The sequence below is a fragment of the Mustela nivalis genome, assembly GCF_964662115.1.
Source record: "Mustela nivalis genome assembly, chromosome: 8".
NCBI lineage: Eukaryota > Metazoa > Chordata > Mammalia > Carnivora > Mustelidae > Mustela > Mustela nivalis.
Window position 1 is genome coordinate 138755897 of NC_139027.1, and position 20579 is coordinate 138776475.

At 58.5% G+C, this 20579-nt stretch overlaps 3 long non-coding RNA genes across 4 annotated transcripts; 2 read left to right on the forward strand and 1 right to left on the reverse strand.

Annotated features, from left to right (window-relative positions):
• Positions 1 to 1974: 1974 nt before the first annotated feature.
• LOC309871905 lies at positions 1975 to 6177 on the forward strand. Of its 2 annotated transcripts, none has more exons than XR_014315561.1 (3): positions 1975 to 3147; positions 4515 to 5079; positions 5563 to 6177. It is a non-coding gene; the product is annotated as an uncharacterized lncRNA (long non-coding RNA). The 2 variants fall into 2 exon arrangements; XR_014315562.1 differs by lacking the exon at positions 4515 to 5079 and having other exon boundaries at positions 5563 to 5634; positions 5739 to 6177.
• A 3180-nt stretch (positions 6178 to 9357) lies between these two features.
• On the forward strand, positions 9358 to 17394 carry LOC309872145. The gene is made up of 3 exons (XR_014315692.1): positions 9358 to 9369; positions 10167 to 10214; positions 14434 to 17394. It is a non-coding gene; the product is annotated as an uncharacterized lncRNA (long non-coding RNA).
• LOC309872144 lies at positions 12580 to 14434 on the reverse strand. The gene is made up of 2 exons (XR_014315691.1): positions 13472 to 14434; positions 12580 to 12719 (listed from the first exon to the last, which is right to left on the reverse strand). It is a non-coding gene; the product is annotated as an uncharacterized lncRNA (long non-coding RNA).
• Positions 17395 to 20579: the final 3185 nt, after the last annotated feature.

Here is a 20579-nt window from a genome sequence, read left to right on the forward strand (position 1 = left end):
GGACCCTCTTCTGCATGGCCACGTGGTCCCCTGGGAGCCTTGACCACGGGGCCAGGTCTGTGGCCAGCTGGCCTCTTTGTGGCTCTGCCTTTTGGGATAAGGAGACTGTGAATGCCTGCCCTGGTCTTACTGGGTTCTTCCTCTTGGGTAAACACCAGTGTGTGGAGCTGCTGGACCGAAGGCCGATGTCTGCTGAACTTTGCAAAGAGCTGCCCACAGGTTTCCAAGCGCGTGTGCTGTTAGCGCCCACCGGCCCTGGCCAGCCTCCCCCCGCCTCCCCCCGCCTCCCAGCCTCGCCGGGCATGTGACGGTCTGCTGTTTCTATCCTTCCCGCTTGAGCAGGTGTGTGGTGGCACGGGCACGGGACAGCCCTCTGTGTCATTCGGAGTCCCCGCCAGTCCTGCAAGAGCACAGGCTTTCTCCTGCCCTCCGAGCTGCGGGGGGAGGTGGCCCAGCTCTGGCTGAGCTCGGGAGCTGTGTGCCTAGGATCTCCCTTCCCGATGAGGCTGAAGCTTATTCCTGGGGCTGCTGGGGCTCAGCTCAGCTAACGGCCTTTCCACAGCTCTCCCGTGGCTGCCCACTGCGGCCAGGCCACCACCCGGTTCCTCCTGGCGGGGTCACAAGGTCCCATGGGACTGGACCCCTGCCACCACCCTGCCCTTCTCTCAGGCCACTGTCCCTCCTGCCCGCCTGGCTCTGGCCTACCAGCTGGGGTCAACCACACTGTCTGCTCCTCTGGCCTGCAGAGTAGTAGAGGCGGGAGGTCTGTGTTTCCTCCTCCCTCACCCCTGCATCCTCTGTAGTTGCCCCATTTTGGGTTCCCACAGGCTCTTTTGGGGGAGCCTCTGAGGGTGCAAAGGTTTTAGAGGGCCCCACTGCCCTCCCCTCCCCCAGTCCTATCTGACCCAGTGGGAGGGGGTCCCCTCTGCCTTCTGCAGCAGTGAACTCGCGGTGGGTCTGGTCCTGCGCCCTGCTACTGCAGGGACCACCGTGAGCCTCATCACACAGACCAGGAGGCTGAGGTCACTGTAATCCCCAAGGCCCTCTCCATTTCCAGCTTGTGGGATCAGCCTTTCTGGGAGAGGGCGTCTGGCATCCTGCCTGGGGAAGGAGCCCTGGGCTGCCTTCGGGCAGAGGTCAGACTCCACGAAATGCCTCCCTCTTGGGATCACAGCTCTTGCCTTTTCCTCTTCTGGAGAACATTTCCCTACTCCCCGGCTCCCGAGACGGACTTCTCTGCTAATTCTGGGCTCTGTGGCTTCACTGGTAGCAGCTGGCACCAAGGCCAATGGCCCATGGAGTGGGGAACCTTTAGAAGTAAATACAGGGGGGCCCCCCCGGCACCCCTGGGTCTCCCCACGTGTCCATTCCTCCTCTAGCCTGGTGCAAAGCCAACCCCAAGGACCCACCAACATCCCAGAGATCAGAGCCCACCCCCAGGGTAAGGAAAGCCACAGGACCTACACCCCTTTTTGCTATTTCATCCTGGGGCAGGGGTGTAGACGAGGACACCCCCCTCCCAACCTCCCCTGCCCCGGGGAGCTCAGCCTCCTCACCCCAGAGCACAGAGCCCTACCTGCCTAGTCCTTGGGGAGGGGGATTGTCCTTCCTTATCCCTCTGGGGTCCTGCCAGCGACCCCGACTTCTAGCCCCGGACCCTGGTGCTATCCACCAACGCCTCAAATCAGCCCCCCCAAAGACAGTCACCCCAGGTTTTTCCCCATTGAGTTAAAAGTTTCCTGTTCTAGACTTTCAAAGTCTGAGAAAGAACCTTAGCAACACAGGCACGTCCGCGGGCAGACATGTGCGTCATGGAAAGCCTGGAGCCCGGTGATTGGACCGTCTCTGCTGCAGCGAGGCCGGCCCCGAGCACTTGAGAAACAACGTAATGTATTCCTGTCTGCAGCTCTGAGCCGAAGCTCATTTCGTGTCTTGTGTTTCCATTTCCTGAGGGTTAGTAAGTGCGGAGGGGACTCGGGCTTCGTGCCGAATATTTATTTAGTCAATATACACATCAATTTAGCTAATTAGAGATTGCAAGCCATTTCTAAGCAATGCTGTAAAGTAACAGCTGTACTCTACCCTGGTAATGGGTTCTGGTGCGGGGGGAAACAGCTACAAGCCCGGCACTTTCCAAGTACAAAGTTTAGCTCCCCTTAAACTTCAGCAAATGTCTGAGTCATCGTGACTGTTTGTTAAAGCAGACATCAAAACCTCACTGTCTGGGGTACACGGAAGGGCTCTGGGGTGGGGGTTCTGGAACACATTTAGAGAAGACAGAGTGGGCTTTGGCTGGAGGGACCCCAAGTGTAGACCCTGACTCCGTTCCTTGTAGCTGGGGGACTACAGAGGGCAGGTTTGGGGCCAGATGATCTGCTGCTCAGGGCTCTGTGGGATGTTTCTGGCATTGCTGGCTTCACCCTCTAGAGGCCAGCAGCAGCAGCCCCCTCCCCAGTTGTGAGGGTCACAAAGGTCTCTGGAAATGGAGATGTGTTCCCTGGGCAGGGGCTGGGGGGTGGGCACAGTGTCCCCCAGCTGAGAGCTACTGACGCATAGCAAGGTTGTCAGACCCTCTGGGGCTCCATTTTTCCACCAAGACCCCATTCTGCAGCCCAGTGAGTGAGCGAGTTGCGGCCCCCCATGTTGTAGGTGAGTGAAGTGGCTCAGGGGGGCTCAGAAACCCGCCCGGGGCCCTCGGCCAGAGCCCGGCTGAGCTGGGATGTGCAAGCCTCTTCCCACTTCTTGGAGCGGTCCACGGCTCCTTCTCGGCCCTCCAGCCCCAGTCCGGACGCCGCCTCCCCAGAAAGGCCAGCTCTGCCTCCTGCGGCTAGGGTAGCTTTCCACCTCTCTGGCCCCCGCGGCTTTCTCAGCACACTGCTGCTCTCCTCCCAGGGCTTCGCCAACGGGCAGCTCCCGGTCTCGGCGGTCTCCCTGGGAGTCGCTCCTCGGGGCTCTCTCCCTCCTGGTCCCTACTGTTTCATCAGCACCTGGCACAGAGGACGGGAATCAGAATGATAGAATGGCTCCCCTGAAAGTGTGCCAAGGCAGAGCTGCTGCGGACTGCCCCATATCATTTGTTCTCCCTGTCTTCTCCAGGAATGAGGACCCTCATTTTTAGTGACGGGGCACATGGATGTGTGATGAGATGTAAGTGGAAGTCCTGTGTGTGCCCTTCTAGGAGGTGTCCTTAGAGAGAGTGAACAAGCTCTTCCTCACTCCTTTCCCCTTCCTGATGGTTGGAACAGGGACGTGATGGCTAGAGCACAGGCAGCCACCTTGGTCTCTGAAGTAGAAGATCTGTGTTGAGGATGGAGGGGCAATAAGTTAGAAGAGACCTGGGCTTTGGTGACTTATGGTTTGGTTCTCTGTTCCAAGTACCACACTAAATCCTAACCAAGGCTCTAGGCTTTTGGGAGGGCCCAGGATGGATGGAGGAGCAAACACTGTTCATTCTGTTGAAGCTGCTCCCAGGTCAATGGGTTGCACGGGGCTTTGCCATCAGAAAGAACTCCCAGCACCATGGTCAAGTCAGTTTCCCTAGCTCCCAAGGTCAAAAGGGTGTCTGTGGTCTCAGGAGAGAGGCATAGCACTGAGAAATAGAGGGGAGACACAAGAGTGAGAAATGGTCTGGGCTTCCAGACTTACTTCCACTCAAGCCCTTCATTCATTCATTCATTCATTCATTCATTCATTCATTCATTCAGTAAATGTGTTCGTTCTACATCTGCTAGAGGCTGGAGCCCCAATGACTAAGGCCACAGCTTCTGGAATCCCGGAGCGAAGCCAGCTGTTGGGGGAGACAGACCAGGACCCAGTGAGCAGGGATGCGAGGAGCGGATGAGGCTAGTCAGCTTGGCTGGGAATGAAGGGGCATGCGGCTGAGAGCCGCCGAGCAGGGCAGCTGCTGGCCCCGGGAGAGGCGGGCAAACGCTCCCCGAGGGCTGAGCAGGTGGGGAGTGAGGCCTGCAGAGACCCGAACAGCGTCGGCGGAGGGGGCCAGTCTCTGCAAAGGCTGTGGGACGGGAAGGTTGGTGGCCAGGAGGCCGGAATGGGTCAGCCAGGAGGCGACTGGGATAGCAGCTCAGGCGAAGGGGCCCGTGTTGGGGGATTAGACGGGGTTGGGGGGGGCGCGGCTGGAGCCACAGACGCTGGGACCCGCTGCTTGGTTCGCTGGGGTTTCTCCTGCGCCCGGGCAGTTGCCCCTGACTCCTGGGGTGGGACCCCTCGAGCAGGCTGTCCACGGCCCGCTCACCACCCCCGGGAGCAGCCCCCAGCCCAGGACGGCCGCGGCTGGCGGATGAATACCTCCCGTCGCTCGCCTCCAGCAGCCGCAAGCTGGTTGTCAAGGTGATGGACGGTGTGTCCGGCGCTGGCTCCCGGGCTCCTGCTCTGCCCGCGGGGGCGCGCTTGCCCGATTCGGGCCCTTTATCCGTGTCCCCCGTCTGCTCCGGGGGAGGCCCCAAACTCAGGCATGGCATTACCTTGTTTCACCCTCGCAACAACCACGCTGGAAGGGAGACACTCCCATTTCACCGCGAGGAAAACCGATCGGAAGCACAGGGAGGCTGAGTCACTGGCTCAAGGACACACAGGAAGTGGCAGAGCCAGGACTGGAACCCAGACCGTGTCGGGGTTAACACCCTGCCTGTGGCGTGGTTTGTAGTTGGTTCTGATCAGTGTAGACCCGCATCCTTCCGCTGTGGCCCATACTAGCGGCAGCCCTTGGGAACTTGTGACAAAGGCTGAGGGACGTCCCTCCGGAGATTTTGGGGTGCACTCAGATAGGAGAACTGCTAGTGTAGACCCGTGGTGTAGACATGACCCGACCTATAGTTTTAAAAGGCCCTTTCTGGTTGCCATGCTGGGCATGGATGGGGGGGGGGGGGGGCTCCGTCTCAGGAAAGAGGGACTTCAGGGGAAAGGTGAGGGTCATGTGGGTGGAAGGAAGGTGACAGATTCCGGTGCCCTTGCGGGTGGAGCCGACAGACCTAGAGATGGATGGTATGTTGGTGAGGCAGAGGAGAGGCAAAGAGCCCCCCCCCCTCCTGGTTTTCAACGTTGAGCCGCAGCGGGGAACAGGTATCAGCGTGGGGAGCTGGGGAAGTGAGGTGGTCGGTGGGAGTGGGGCCCATGTGAAGAGGAGGGGCTGGGCCGTGTCTGAGGGACCCCACCTTGCAGCTGCTCCCCCGCCCCCGACCTTGCATCTTCCAGAAGCCAGGGGATCTGACCCCCTGCGAGGACAGAGCTAGACGGAGCAGCTCTGGGAGCAAGAGCCAGAGGCCGGGCTGCTGGGCAGGGTGGGTGGATGGCACCGTCCCTCCCAAGTCCATCCCGTGGCCAGCGACAGGCAGAAATTAGGGTGCCGACAGCGCTGCCCAGAGAGCCTCGGTTCCCAGCATATCAGGTTGAGATCCAGCAGGAAGGGTCACCACCCTGGAAGGGTCTTGGTTCTGATATTCTAACTGTGAAACACGCAGTGCTTGGCGGGGGGCGGGGGGGGGGTGTCACTAGTTGTGTTCCACAGTTGCCTTCAAAGCTTTAAAACAGTGGTTGCTCCCCCAGATGTGGATCTCTCCAAGGACGCCGCATCCTAGCATCACCCAGGGGTTTGGCTGCGACTCCAGCGGGCTCACCGTGAGTGTCCGCATCAGGGAGCAGAGCTATCCTAACACCAGACACTGGCTTTTAAATGAATATCCACTTTTAAAAGGCATTTTAAAATCATTCCGTGCATGCAGGATTCGGATGCTCAGGGAAGCAGTCTTCAACACAGCCGGAAGATGCTCATGCAGGCGGGGAGGTGGGGAGAAAGGAGGATATTTAGGACTTTTGGAAATTGGGAACGAAGCAGGGACTGCAAGAAGGAAAAGGGTTTGGAGAGACAGCGCGCCAGCAGGGGGCCAGAGAGACAACACAGTGAAGGCGGAAAACGACCATGTCTGGTTACCAGCCGGTGAAGTAGCCCTCTGAGCTTCTCCTAGAAGATGCCTGGAGGTGCCGGGGTAGGAGCCGATAGGGCTGGAGAGGAAATATAGGTTCACTGAGTGCAGGGGCGTGATTCCTCAGGAATGACAGGGAGGGAATAAAAACCCATGCTTATCTCTCGGGGCGCCTGGGTGGCTCAGTGGGTTAAGCCGCTGCCTTCGGCTCAGGTCATGATCTCAGAGTCCTGGGATCAAGTCCTGCATCGGGCTCTCTGCTCAGCAAAGAGCCTGCTTCCCCCTCTCTCTCTGCCTGCCTCTCCATCTACTTGTGATTTCTCTCTGTCAAATAAATAAATAAATAAATAAAATCTAAAAAAAAACCCCAAAACCCATGCTTATCTCTCAAAAGGGCTTTGATTTTATTTAATTTGCTCCAACACGTCGTAATCGAGGATTCACTGTGTAAAAGAGCTTTGCACACTTTGCACATGTGTCCTGAAGGCAGACGGCAGGGAACCAGACACCCCACGGAGCACACGCTCTGGGTGGGTGGGGGGGCTAAGATCTGTCATGCGAGGCCATCCTTGAGCAGACATTTCTGGGGAGCAGACTGAGGGTACCCCAGGGGTGTATCTCCAGCAAAGGGGGAGGGCAGTACTCCTCCTCCCACTCTGTGGATTCTTCTGCAAGGAAGACAGACACAATCTTGCTGCCATAAAGAACCTGCTTGTCTCCCATCTTCTTCCATCCAGAAAGGGGTTCCTCAGTTTGGGGCTGACTCCAAGACAGAGGACAGAGGGTCCCCAGGAAGCCTCCCCCTTGGGTGTCCCTCTGCGTGCATCCTGTGTGCACAAGGCAGCTGCCAGGACTTGACCTTCTTCGTCCTGAGCAATGAATTCCACTCCAGCCCAGCTTGCTCCGCAGACTCAGAGCCCTTTGGGGCTGGCTGCACCTCCTTAGAAGGCACATAGGGGGCGCCATACGGGGCAAGGACGTCTTTGGGGGAAGAGGTCTCATCCCCAGAGCAGTTGGCTTGTCCTGAGATTTCTTGCAATTACAGACACACTCTCGTCGAGAGGAGCTCTAATAAATATGAATTTCTCCAATTTGTCACATTTCCACGGATATTCCAGCACGGGGGCTCAGGGAGGCGTCTAGACTCACTCCTTAATTGATCTCTAACTTAATTCTTAATCCTTCAGCAATTTCTTGCCTGGTGTTCTTCCGTCATGCTGTGCACGTGGGCATAGAGACAAAGCCATAGACTCCTCCGACTTCGGACCAGAAGGGACCCTTAAAGGGTAACCAGCACGTGCTGGGTTCTGTGAGCCGAGCCCTGTTCTAAAATGTTTGCCCTGGGCTCATTTACTCTCCACCCTCTTGTCAAGCTGTCCGCCTTCCTGCCCTCTGTAAGCCTCCCCAGGACTGCAGATTAGGGGACACCCATGCCTGCTTGATTTCTTCTGGGGATGTAGAGCTCACTTCCTGTTCCTCATGCAGCTGCAGAATACCTCTGCCCAATGTTGCCAACAGCAATGAGTCTGTTTCTGAGTCTTCAAGGGCTTCAGGCTCATCTCAGAAAACACTAGAAGGCACCCTCCTTGTGAATCAGAACAGCCCTTGGTGAACCCCAGCCATTCTCCCTGGATCCTGCTGTCCTAGTGGCTCCACGCTTGCTTACCTAACCCGGTGGCTAAAACACACCTGGTCTTCCAAGGCAGGTTCTGGGGTTTAACAGCCAGAATTCCTGACATTGCTCAATATTAAGCAGGAAGAAAGAAGAAGCAGGAAGGGGAGAAGTTTGCTTACCCCAGTGGGCTTGGACCCTTGGGCTGGCTCTGTGGACATTGGTGTGTTCTGGGGAGGCTGAGGGGGTGTCTCCTCCACTCATAGTGACCCCACTAAGGAGTGATCACCAAGCTGCCCATGCATGGCCGTCCCCATGGGTCAAATGCACCCAAATCCTCTTAGAAAGGGTGACGCTCTGTTCTTCCCGGCAGCCCAGGGAAGAGAATACAGCTGCCCCACCCCTGCACCTGCCTCGTTGGGATTTTGGTGAGGAATAACCAGCTAACACACACAAAGAGCTTACTTAGAAAAATGCCTGGCACCTTGTGAACACCTGAGACATGCAGCCCGTTACCAGTCCCATTTAACAGACAGGAACATTAAGGCTGGGGAGGATCAATGATCAATTTGGGATTTATGATGGGCCCTCCTGAGCCCTGGTCCAAACCGTGGATATTAACCTTGGGCACTCACACAGACCCTCTGGGGAATCAGGTGAATGACATGGATGATAAAGATGAGTTGCTTCCAGAGGCCGGGCCTGAAGAGATGCTTTCTGAGGAGCGTCTGCTAATGAGCGGCTCTTACTGTTGTCATTTTGGATGGGACCTCTATGACCAGAGAGACTAGACCTGGCCTGAGGCCACCCAGGGAAGCAGGACTTGAACTGAGATCTCTTAAACAGTAACGCATGAGTGTTAACAACCACACAGTACCATCCTTCCTGCTTCTTCCTTGTGGGCAGAAAAGGCAGGCTCCAGCCTAAGGTGGCACCCTTTGCCCTGACACTGTGTGACATGCCCAGAGGTGGCTGTAGCTCAGGCAGCATCACCAGAAAGGACAGGGCCGCAGCTGGTGGCCACAGGGAGTCACAGGGCAGCACAAGGACCCCGAATCCTACAGAGCCGCTTCGTGACCTGTGACCAGACACCTACCTGCTCTAGCTCAGCTCCTGGAATTGGATTATTGTGCCTACGCTGCAGGGACCCCATGGCACAGGTGGGACTGACCTGCCAGGGAGGATCCCAGTCCGTCCTGGCTCCTCCCCACTGCCCCGCCCCACCCCTGCAGCTGCTGGGAAGATGAGTTGGGGTCAACTGTGCCCAGCTCCTCACCCAGCTAAGTATACACGAGTCAGGGCCCCGTTCATGACCGTGCATGGCCAGCACTCTCAGATCGACGGGGTTCTAACCGGCCTGGACCTAGGGTGAGAGCTTCAGCTCCGCGGAGGTCTGTCTGGGACAGAGGCCCAAGCTGGGGCAGTTGGCCTCAGTGAGTTTCTAGCCCAGTGGGCTCCCAGCCCTCAAGCAAGCAGCTCCTTCCCCAGGAAATGCCTCCAGGTTACAAAACTAGCCAAGAAGCCAAGCAGGACAGAGATAAATTGGATGCCTGAGAAGTTCACCACCCTGCCCTTGGCCTTGGGGAGTTCTGCTGTCCTGGCAAGTGGCAGGGGAGGTCCACCCAGTTTCCCCTTCGCTGCCCTCCTCCCTGCTTGGACAGGGCTTTGCAAGGCCTTGCTTTTCTTTACAAAGTCCTGACGGTGGGGGCAGAGCTCCCCGTTAACCCAAAGCCTGCATCTCTGACAGCTTAGAAGTTTCTCGCAAGAGCCTGAGCTGGCTCTGTTAATCATTCCCTGTGGATTTGACGCTCTGCTTGGGTGAGTTTTCCAGGCCACAGGAGAGCCCAGGCCCTGCCGGTGAACAGTACAAAGGGGTATTTGGGTGACCTGCCCAAGGGAGGAGGAGGAGGTTCAAGGTCAGTGGGAAACGAGTGAGCTCCCCTGCTCATAAAGCAGGCCAGGGTGTCCCGGAGGCCGGGGTGCCGCTGTTTATTAACCAAATATTTACTGAGCGCCTGGCGGTATGGGATATGCTGGCTGCCGACATGATAGAAAATAAAGAAATGAGACCACGGTACAGGACAGCAAGATAAAGAGGCCCCTGTGTTCCCTGAGCGCTCAGCACACCCCAGGCGCCGACCTGAGCGCTTAGCAGCTGCTGATGCAGGTCTGGGCCCTCTGAGTGCGAGACACGGTCAGCACCTCCACTTCGGGGCGGTGGGGTGGACACTGAGGCTCAGTGAGGTGTGCTCCAAGCCCAGGGGCCCCCACTGACGTTGGCAGAGCAGGCTGGAACCACAGCCTGAACTTGAGCCCGGCAGCCACCTCTGGGCCGAGTGTGGGACAGGCCTGGGATGGAGATGGGGAAGGGCACATGCCCCTCAGCAACGCCAGTCCAGTGACCAGTCCCCCCATGACGTGGTACACAGGGTGGGTGGGGACTCGTGGGCATGTGCAGATCCCGGAGGCCAATCGGAGGCCGGGGCCCAGCTGGAGTGGAGGGGAGGGGGCTTCCCTGGGGAGGAGACAGGGCAGCAACACGGGGTGGGGTTTGCGCCTAGGAGAGCTGGGTGGGGGGCTGGACCCACCCCCTGCCTCAGCCCCTGTCCCTCCAGGTCCATGCTGGCCCGACCCAGCTGCTTCCAGTGGGGACCAACCAGCAGGTGGGTGCCAATTCCAAAGCCACACACAACACAAGAGGGGTTTGGGGCCCCTCTGTGGGGGTCAGGGCTGCTGTCAGAGGGCCAGAGGCAGCAGCCTCCTGCCTGGAAGAGGGACCCCTGAGCTGCAGCCTGGAGCCCCCTGAGGAAGCAGGAAGGACACCCTGTGGGGGGAAACATTTAGAAGCCGGGGGAAAGTGCGAGGCCGAAGCCCGTCCAGCCCGCTGAGGTAGCGGGCCAGTCTGGTGAGCAGAGCTGAGAGGGGAGCAGGGAGACAGCGGTCAAGGTTGGGGGCCAGGTCCGGCTGGTCCTGGGGCCAGTGGTCAGCCAGTGAGGGTCGCGGCAGCGGCTGCATTTCCCCAGAGCCCCGGAGGCTGGATGGAGAGGGCTTGGGGGTCCGTGGGGAGGCTGCTGCTCCGTCCAGAGAAAGATGGTCGTGGCCAGACCGGATAGCTTTGGAAATGGGTGAACAAGCAGGTGTGAAGGCTCTAACAAGTGACATTGCTGGGACCCTCCCTGGGAGGCTTCTCTAGGGAGATCTGCTGAGTCCTGGGGAGGACTGGGGTGAGCAGGGGTTGGGGACACACAGTCACCTGGCCGAGCCCTCTCCTGCTCCTGGGTTAAGACCCAGACCTGGCTTCTGAGGACGCTTCTGAGGACGTCCCCTTCTCGCCCAGCATGGGTGGGACCACCTCAGGACAGCCGGGGCGCAGGGGCGGGGGGCGTGCTTGGCCTGTGCAGGCAGCGAGGCTGAGTCTGGATTCTGGGGGTCGAGGGCAGACGGGACGTTAGGTCTGGGCCTGAAGTGTCAGCAAAGGGAGAGGGCAGGGCAGGGTCAGGAGGGCAGCCCCCAGCTCAGTCAGGACAAGTCTTTGGACTTGGCCGTTCCCGTAGATGTCCCCTGCCCAGAAGCCAGAATCAGCTGGAAAAATCAATGCTTAACCCGGTGACTCCTGCAGTCACCAGGCCCCAACGTCAGCACGTGGACTGAGACCCGGGTCGCTGTAAATACCCCAGGACCGAGTGAGGGCCCTGCACGAGGCTGCCGGGCTGGCCACGTGCAGGCCCATGGGCTGACCCCACGCGGGTGCGCTTGGCAGTGGGCCCGAGGGAAGTAGGTGAGGACAGTGAGGGGTTTTCCATGAACCCTCATCTTTTGCGGGCCCGACCGGGGCCCTGGGGAGTCTGAGATGCAGCTTGGCTATGGTGGCCACGGCAGGGATCATAGTCTGCTCTCACACAGGGAAGGGGACAGGACCACGGGACCGGACACAGAGACCAGGAGACGAGGGGGCAGGGACCACAGCCTGGCCACTGTGGGGAGAGCATGGACACTACCTTTAGGAGCTCACCGGTGAGTGGCAGGAATGAGGCCTGAGCTGAGTCCCCCGCTTCTGCCCAGGTGTGAGGTCAAGGATGGACAAGGATCGTGAGTTACAGACCGGAAGCCCGAGGCTCGGAGGGTCACCTGCCCGCCCACCGGCTCTTCGGGTGCCTGATCGAGGCTGGGGGGAAACAGTGTCTCACTCTGCGCCTGCTCTCGGCTCCAAGACTGACTTCTGTCAGGCCTAGTCCAGAACTCAGGGGTCAGGCTCCCTGAGTCCCCCCGGCAGCCTGCGAGCTCAGTGGAGAGGGGCAACCAGGCACAGAGAAGGTGGCCTACTTGCCCACAGCCGCACAGCCTGGGCAGGGTTTGAACCACCAAGGCAGCTCTGGGGCCAAGCCTCTGCCCTCAGGACAAGGTGGACCGAGAGGTCTTGACTGGGGAGCTGCTAACTCTTGTGTTCTGGGCCCCGCCCGCATCGGCCCTGGCCTCAGTGTGATGGGGGTCACAGGCCCAGCCCGCTCCAACCTGCAACAGCTCTCTGGGGGAAGGGGCTGGGGAATGCTGATTCCCGGGCCACACCTACGCCACAGGGGCAGCACCTCTGGGCCGTGGGGGGCATCGGCCGGCATCTCCGAAGTCCACTCTGGCGTCCAAGGGTGGTCAGTGAAGCCTGGGTTCCTGTATGGCGAGGCCCCTTGAGAGGGCAGTAGCTGCCTGGGGCTGAACCCCAAGGGACCCATAGAGGACAGAGCGGCAAATGTTGATTTGGGGAAGGGACCCAAAAGGCTTCAGGGTGAAGATGGAGGTTGGGTGGAGCCTTGACAGTGAGAGCTCTGTGGAGCTGGGAGGGGAGGGCGGCCAAGTGAAGGGCAGGGGCTGGAAGGGGGTCTTCCTGGACTGGGGTCATCAGGTCTGGGAGCCGCCAAGGGAGGCAAGGTGTAAGGGAATGAAGGCCCGTGGTGGGGCCAGGCCTTGAAAGGGTCTGAATGATAGGCTGCTTGTCCAGGTCTCCAGCTCCCACAGGACATCTGTCACCACGAGTGGGAGCTCATTCATTCATTTATTCATGATACCTGCATTGTATCTCTGTGCTGGCCAGACGTTCTAGTCACTGAGGAAACAGCAGAGGGACTGACAGAGGACACATGCCTCTGGAGCTGAGGGTCATCCAGGAACAGAGACTAATTAAAGGAAGAAGGAAATAAAATGACAGCGGGTTGCTCTGGGTGCAACGTCATAGCTCAGGGGCTGTGACAGAGACCCCTTGCGTAACAGGGAGGGCTCTCTGATGAGGAAATGTTTGAAGTGAGACCCTGAAAATGAGCCAGCCAGAAAAGATGGAGAAAGGAAGCCAGAGGGAGTGCATGTGCAAAGGTCCTGGGGCAGGAAGACTTCAGTCAGTTCAAGTTTCTTGAGGCTGGGACTAGGGAGGGGGGCTGAAAGGTCAGGAGATGAAGAGCGTCCGCAGGGTTAGGTCAGGCCTCCGTAGCAGCTTAGGAGCTAACCACAGAGGGTTTTCAGCAGGGGAAAGTCTGAGGATATTTACATGAAATGCAGATTCCTGGGCCACAGCCTGGCCCAATGGATTGAATTTTGCAGGGATGGGGCCCGAGAATCTGCCTACACAGATACATGGGTATTTGCGACTTTGCTGGAATGAATGTGTCATCTTTTAGGAGGCGAAGGTGTGAGGGAGACAGAGACAGAGACACAGAGACGGAAAATCAGAAAGATGTAAAGAGACAAGCAGTAAGAGACAAGAGCTGTCGGGGCTCCAGACACGGACCTGGGGTGACCGGGTGGCATGAAGACGCAGGAGACCCACAGGATCAAGTGTCTCCCCAGGACAGAAGGGGCTAGGACAGACAGACCCCACTGACCCCTGCAGGGACTGGACAAAAAGGATCCCAAAGGTGACTTCGAGGACACACACCTCTGGGCTGGCGGTGACAGGTGTTGAGTGGTCACCCTTGCTCGCAGGGATAGGATGGGGACAGGGGTCTGTAGATGTAAAGTTCCAGCCCTGGAAAGGACCTCAAGAACTAGCCCGTGCCCCAGGGGTCCTGGGCTGAGTTGAGGCAGAGAAGTGGATCCTGGACCCCCTGTCCCACTGCCCAGTTAGTGGCAAGCCTGGGCTCAGTTTGCAAAAAAAGATCGGGAGCGCCACCTGGTGGCCAGAGCCATGGCTCCGGTCCGGGTCCACACCGACGGGGTCCAAGGCACAGGTGGCCTGTCTGCACCGGTATCTCCATTCTTGGAGATGTGTGGAGTCACCCAGTCAGCTCCAGTGCCCTGCAGACGAAGTCGGAGACCCGGATAAAGCCGAAAGAAACTGGCCGCCTGGAATTTCACACCCAGAGTGAGCCTCCTGTGTGCACTGACTCCCTTCAGAGTGTCCTCCAACCGTCCAGTTAGTCTCTCATCCAAAACATGAATCGTGCCCCACGGAGAGCCCTGTGGCCTGCTGGGCCTGTCCCCACGCGCACTGGGTGGCAGGCCTCCTGTCAGTGACTGTTTTTGTACAACATAAGTCGAGCGGCAGTGCGCACCCTGGGGGAGCAGCCCGGGGCTGACTCGGGGTGGCTGAGCGGTTGCCTTTAGAAGAGCAAAGTGAGTTTTCCAGAATTTTTTTGTTTTGTTTTCGCTGCGCTCAAGGAAGGTTGAAACTTCAAAGCCTTTGGTGCTGTGATGCGAAGGGAGTCTTGATAAACCCACATTTGGAAGCAAGCCTCATGGCGCCCACCCCAGCCTCCCAATGTCCCAAAGTCTGCTCGAAGTTGCTTACGCCCCTGAGCCTCAGTCTTCTTGTCTGTGAAATGGGCAAAATCCGGTGCATCCATTTCATAGGGCCGCTGTGAGGTTAAATAGGTAAGCTCTGCAAAATACTGCCTGCAGGCCCAGCGGGGAGGCTGCTGCCCGCCAGGCCCGGACGGGCCTCACTAGCGGCGAGAGGCTCAGGATTCTGTCCTGTCCCAGCTGATGGTCAGGTACAATTTGCGGAGGACGGAGAGGGAGCTCCATGGCGTGGGTGCGTCAGAACGTGGTGGGGCAAGCCAGCCATACGGGGTCTCCTCTGAGCCAGATGCTGATTTCATCCCAAGGTCACATGGCTGGTGAGTGGGGGGGGGGGGCTGAAGTTTGACTCCAGAGTGGCCGTGGGCTTGTTCCCTTCAGCCCTACCCTGTACGTAGACCTGTGGGTGTCCGTCTGCGTGGTTGGTCAGTGTGAGGACACGTGGGCTGCGTGTTCGCAGAGGCTGTCACCCCCACCCCAGCTCCCCACCCCTCAGACGGGAGGCGTCTCCCAAGCGTGATGTGGCCTTCTACGTACGGAGGATTCCTTCCAGCCCCATCAGGACTGTCTTCCCTCGCTCTGTCCCCTCGGTGTAACCCCAGCAGGTGCTTCCCTGGCTGTGTGACCTCGGGGCTGTGTCTCCACCTCTTCTGTGCCCCAGTAGTTCGTCCACGTGAAAGGGCTAAGAATCCTTTCTTCGTGAACAGCACGGAAGGATTCAGTGAGTTTCTACACCAGGAGTCTAAAGAAGGCAGCTGCGGTAGGGGTTGCAAGCAAGAGCCTTGGCGGTCCCAGGGGCCCCCGCTTACAGAGGCGCTCCCTGTGGAAGAGATCAGCTCTTGCAGGGCACTGGGGTTTTGCCTGTGGGGCGCTGGCGCCCATGGGAAGGGAGACCCAGATGAGAAGGCAGAGCAGGAATTTAACCTGGGATCTGTGCACGGGTTTGGGGCACCACCCAAAACCACAGGCAAAGCGTTGTGTGTGCGGCCGCTCTTGGGGGAGGGAATGGGTCCGCGTCCCCACCCTGGCCTGGTCCGGGCGGGATGAGACCCTGGAAGTTCCAAGCTCAGTGCGAGCCACCACCAGCCCGCGGCCAGCAGAGGGCGCTCGGCCCAAGGCGGTGAAAACAGCGCGGGCTTCGCGGCTGCCCATGGCTGGGAGAGCTGAGGACCGCTGGGCTCTCTGGCTTCTCTCCTTCCAGATGCCCTCCTGCCCCAGAGGCCGGCCAGGGCTTGGCGCTGGGTGAGGGGGCTGCTGGGGTTACAACTACGGCTGTGGCCCACTGGTGTCCGGGTGTCCGGCTGGGGGCAGCTCTGGACATCTCAGCGAGGAGGGGGCTCCTTAGACCCGTGGAAGGAGCTTTTAAAAACCCACGTGCCCAGACCGTACCCCTAGAGACTGTCCTCAGTGGGTCTGGGGTGGGCCCAGATATCAGCATTTGTTAGATGCTCCCTAGACCAAGAGTCACAATGTAGGACCTCACAAGGAACTCTGGGCATGAAGGGCTGTCCTTATTTCTGCCCACTTTACAGAGGAGGAAACTGAGGCTCAGAGTTGCGGGGACTCGCCTGAGGTAACTCGGGTTACACCTGGGGCTGTGATGCCACAGCCCACTTGTTCTTTTATCTCCATGATGCTAAGAGTGGAAAAGGTATCCTCTACGATGGGCTCACTCAGCCCGGCTCTGCAGACGTTCTGGGCTTCGTGACTCTGTTGTGGGGGCTGGCCTGCTTCAGTGTGGTGGCAGCATGCTGTCCCCCGATGACGTCCATGCCCCAGTCCCCAGAGGCTGGGACCCCGTCACCTTACTCAGTGACACGGACTTTGCAGACATACCTGAGATCTTGAGGAGGGGTGGTCCCCGGTGGTCGGGCGGACCCACAGCATCCCAGGGGGCCTTAGAAGAGGAAGGAGCCTGAGAAAGAGATGCAGACGGCAAGATGCAGCGATGCTGGCTGGAGGGTGAAGGGCGGGCCGCGAACAGGGAACGCAGGCGGCCTCCAGAAGCTGGAGAGGCCGAGGGACGGATTGTCTTCGGAGCCTCCAGAAGGAGCCAGTCCTGCCAGCCGCCCCCGAGCTTCAGCCAGCGAGGCCCGCGGGGGACGCCTCACTTCCGGCGCTGTGAGATAAGCTGGTTTTAAACCACCTGATGGCAATTTGTTCCAAGAGTAGCAGGAAACCTCTTCCAGGCTCTGCCCCCGTGACAACCAGAAATGTCTCCAGACTTGGCCCACGGCCCCGGCAGCGAGAGGATGTGGGTAAAGTGGGCCGCAGTGGGGAAGCACGTGGCCGGACCCCGCACTGAGTGTTCCGCCCGTGTGGCCCGGCCAGCTGCGTGCCCCCCCGCCCCCACCTGCCCCTTTTCCTCTGAGCCTCCAGCCAACCTGCCGTGATTGCCTCGCCGGCCCATTCTGCGGATGAGAAGGCCGAGGCTCAGCACAGTGACATGGGCACCTGCGGGTGAGGTCACACGGTTAGAGAGGGCCTCTGTCTCAGACGCTGGGTCCCTGAACCAGACATGTCCCACCGGGAGGCAGAGTTGGCTGTGCTGTCTCAAGGCGGCCTCTTGGGGTTTCAAAGCCCCAGCCGGGGGCAGCCAGGCCTCCATCCGCTATCCTACATCCCTGCCTTCTGGGCTTGGTGATCTTTTCAAGGCTTGGCTGCTTCTCCAGCAGCTGGTAGAGATCTCACTGATGGCAGCAAAAGCCATAGGGTCCGAGGTGGGGGTGCGGAAGGGCAAGAGCGAATGTGGCACAGAAAAGTGAAGCCAGGCGGTGAAAGCCTGGCCAGGTTTTGAGTCCCAAACTTCTCCTTCAGCAACAGGGGTGAGAGCACTGGCTTAGGAGCCCAGTGGCCTGGGTTCCAATCCTGTCTCTACCCCTTGGGCAATTGTCTAACCTTTCTGAGCCTTTACCTCTCTGGTGATGGGCTCCTGAGGCTCGCCCAGGGCTGGCTACCACTTTCCCCCAGTTTATTTGCCCAGGGAACTCTTAATTCACAGAACACTTTGTAGGAGGAGCTTTCCACAGAACACAAAATGTTGGTTCTGTCCTTCTTCTCAGCTGCGGCAGTGCGGCTGCCCATGGGTTGGGTGGCATTCTGGTCTCACCCATCAAAGCGGAGAGGCTGGTGGGGCTGAATGTGCCTCTAGACCATGGGTGTATCATTAGGGCTGCAGAAATCTGACTCAGAATCTGGAAGGCTTGGCTCCGGGGATGGGCTCCACTTACAAGTTCAGGCAAGCATGTGATCCATGCTCAAGCAATGAGAACCCTCCCCGGGACATTCTACCAGCATTATTTGGCATGAAGAATTCCTTTTCTGCTGGGGTTGCTAAGTTGGCAGGCCCTAAGCTTGTGTAGCTAGCAGCAAGAGAAGAGAGTTTCTCAGAAAGATGGAGAGAGAGGGGCCTGAAAGATAATGCTTGAGCCCCTGGAGCCAGCCATTCCTGAAGCCATCTCTTGATTTCCCAGTTGCATGAGCAAATAGATTCTTTCTTTAAGCCTAGGTGAGCTAAGTTTCTGTCATTTGCCACCCAAACGCTCCTGAATTATTCTCTAGATCCTTTCTTGCTCAAAGCCTCTAATCTTGGCTGCCTGCTAAAGCCCCACAGGGGAAGAGTCCCACCTGGGCTCACCCTGAGACTAGCAGAGAGGCTGGGAGGAGAAAACAGAATTGCATTTGTGAGCAGGTCCTGGTGGCTTGGGAAAATCACCTCTAACTGTCATGTAGCAAACTATCCCCATTCAGCTCCGGGGAGCGGCGGGCTCTGTTTGCACGTATCATGGCAGAAGGAAGGGGGGGTGGCTGGGGAGCTGGGGAGAACAAAGGGCTGGGGGATGGGCGGACTCCATCATCCCCTGCCAGCTAATGGGAGCTAGTTAATTTCCTTCCTGAAGAGACCAGCGCCGACCTTCACCTCCAGCCCCCATTAACCGCTGGCAATGCTTTGTCAGCGTGTTTATGACAAATTAATTATACAGAGAGAGGAAATCTCGCAGAAAGATGAGTATTCTGGCTGGGGCAGGAGATGTGGGCTGAGTCTGAGTTCGGGGCTGCATTTCAATAATCCGCTGACATGGCCTGGTCAACCACAGGCCTCGGGCAAACTTCGAGGCGAGCCGCCTTCAGCTCACCGCAGAGGAAAGACAATGCCAGGAGGAGTGAGCCAAACCCCCTCTCAAGCCTCTCATACCTGCTGGTGAGTTGCAAACTGGATACCCCCTGAGGGAATGCTTTGGGGCCCCAACCCGACATGCCGACATGCCGGCAGAACTAACTTTGCCCCCAGTAGGCGGCATTTCCAGCCCAGGGAACAAGACGCCCCCTCCTCAGGAGTCCAGCGTCCCTGGCCGGCACACCTGCCCAGTCCTCCCTGGAAGACGTGTGCATGGGGGACTCCTACAGAGCAGTGTCAAGTCCTAGCTCCCGGGCACGTGGGCTGGCACCTGCTTCCCGCCAGCCGGCCTCGCCCTGGTTTCCTTTGCGTGCGCTTTCCACCAGCACCCAGGCGTTCGGCTCCGGTGCTCTGCATCCGTCCTCTTGCTCTGACCATTATGCGTTTGCCTGGGCTGCGCCCCTGCCTACAACACCGGACCCATCCCCTCCCCCCACTTCCCTCTGCCTGATGAGGGGAATGAGATCTGGGGTTTTCTCCTCCCCCAGGAGCCTCCTGGACCCTCCAGGCAGCTTGTGGGCCCCTGTTCTGTCTCCCTTAATTCACTGTGACTAGTGCTGCTTGGGACCGTGGCGATGGCCACCCCTCCCGCTGACTCTGAGCAGCGCACCATGGGCTGGGGCTTTGTCTCCCTCCGTTGGGAGCTCCAGGGCCTTGTCCGGGAAGGGCATACACTGGGGGTACAAGCAGTGTGAAGAGACAAGGCTCCTGTGCCTGGCAACTTCGCTGGCTGATGCTGGGGGAGACACAGTGGACTTCTGGGCGTCTCGCCGGTCGGGCAGCATCCCCTTTCTGTAACTTTTGAGAACTGCCCATCCCTTGTCCTTGAGGCAGGTGATGGGGTGGCTGACCCCCATCCTGGAGCCAGGGATAGATCACGTGATAGCAGTCGGCCAGTCACCAGCTGAGAGAAGGTTATGTGACCAAAGCCATCCAACCGGGCTTTTGCCTTTGGAAAGAAGCCTGTCCTTCCACTGGGCAACTAAGAGGGTGGCCGGGGGGCCTGGAGGCTCCCCCATCTTTGCCAACAGAGGAAAGCAGAGCAGAGAGATGGAAAGAGGGAGGCTGAGTCCTAAGACACGGACTTCCCAGATGGAGACGTTCCTGAAGCAAGGTTTGTGCTTGGACCTGTGTCTGTTAGAAGAGCCAGCACATCCCCTTTTGTATGAAGTGGGTCGCAGCTTTCTGTCATCTACAGCCAAATGAGCCTTGGTGAATATGGAGAGAGGGGCGAGTAGCCAGGCAATGCCAGGGCAGTGAGACACGGGTTTGTCGGGGGAACACAGGAGCCTCAGAAGCGGAGAAGAGACAGGCTGGAAGGAGAGCCTGAGAAGCTGTCCTGGATGAAGTCACGCGGCAGCGGAAACCTGCGGGCTGAGTCGCACTGAGCTAAAGAAAGGGGGTGGCAGAGGTGAGAGGGACAGGCCACGCTAGAAAAGGGAAATCGACTGGAGCTGACTTCCACACTAAGGGGACAGACACATCAGCTCATCTAATGGACAAGTGCAAAGATAGAGCTTGCTTCAGGAATCACAGGATCCAGGGGCTCCAACAATGCCTTAGGACTCCCCTTTAAGGGACATACCATAAATGCTGTGTGTTGGCCCAGCCACTGATCAGTGTGTCAAGGATCTCAACACCCTCCCAGTCACATTGAAAAGAGAAAAAGGGTTGTTCAATGACATTCTTTACTGAGGCTCTGTGATGAGCCAGCCCTTCCGTCCACCAAGGGACATGGCTCCTGGGCGTTGGAAGACCCTGGTCCAGAGGAGGAAACACAGAAGAGAGTGAAGTACAGGTGAGGCCTTGGGAAGGGCAGTGGACACGTAGCTGTGTGTGATGTGGACGTAACGAGTGGAGATGAAGTCCCCTTCCACAGTGGTCCTGCCTGGCTGACCACCACCTCCCTCTGTCCTTCTCTATCTTCCTTCCCAAGTGTCCCCCAGACCCCACCCCAATTCTTTGTTCTAGAAATGCCACTGTGACCACAAGCCTACCAAGGGAACTCAGCCCACCCACAAGCGCCATGTTGGTGTGTGACAAACTGTCCCTAACAGTTGGCCAGCACAGG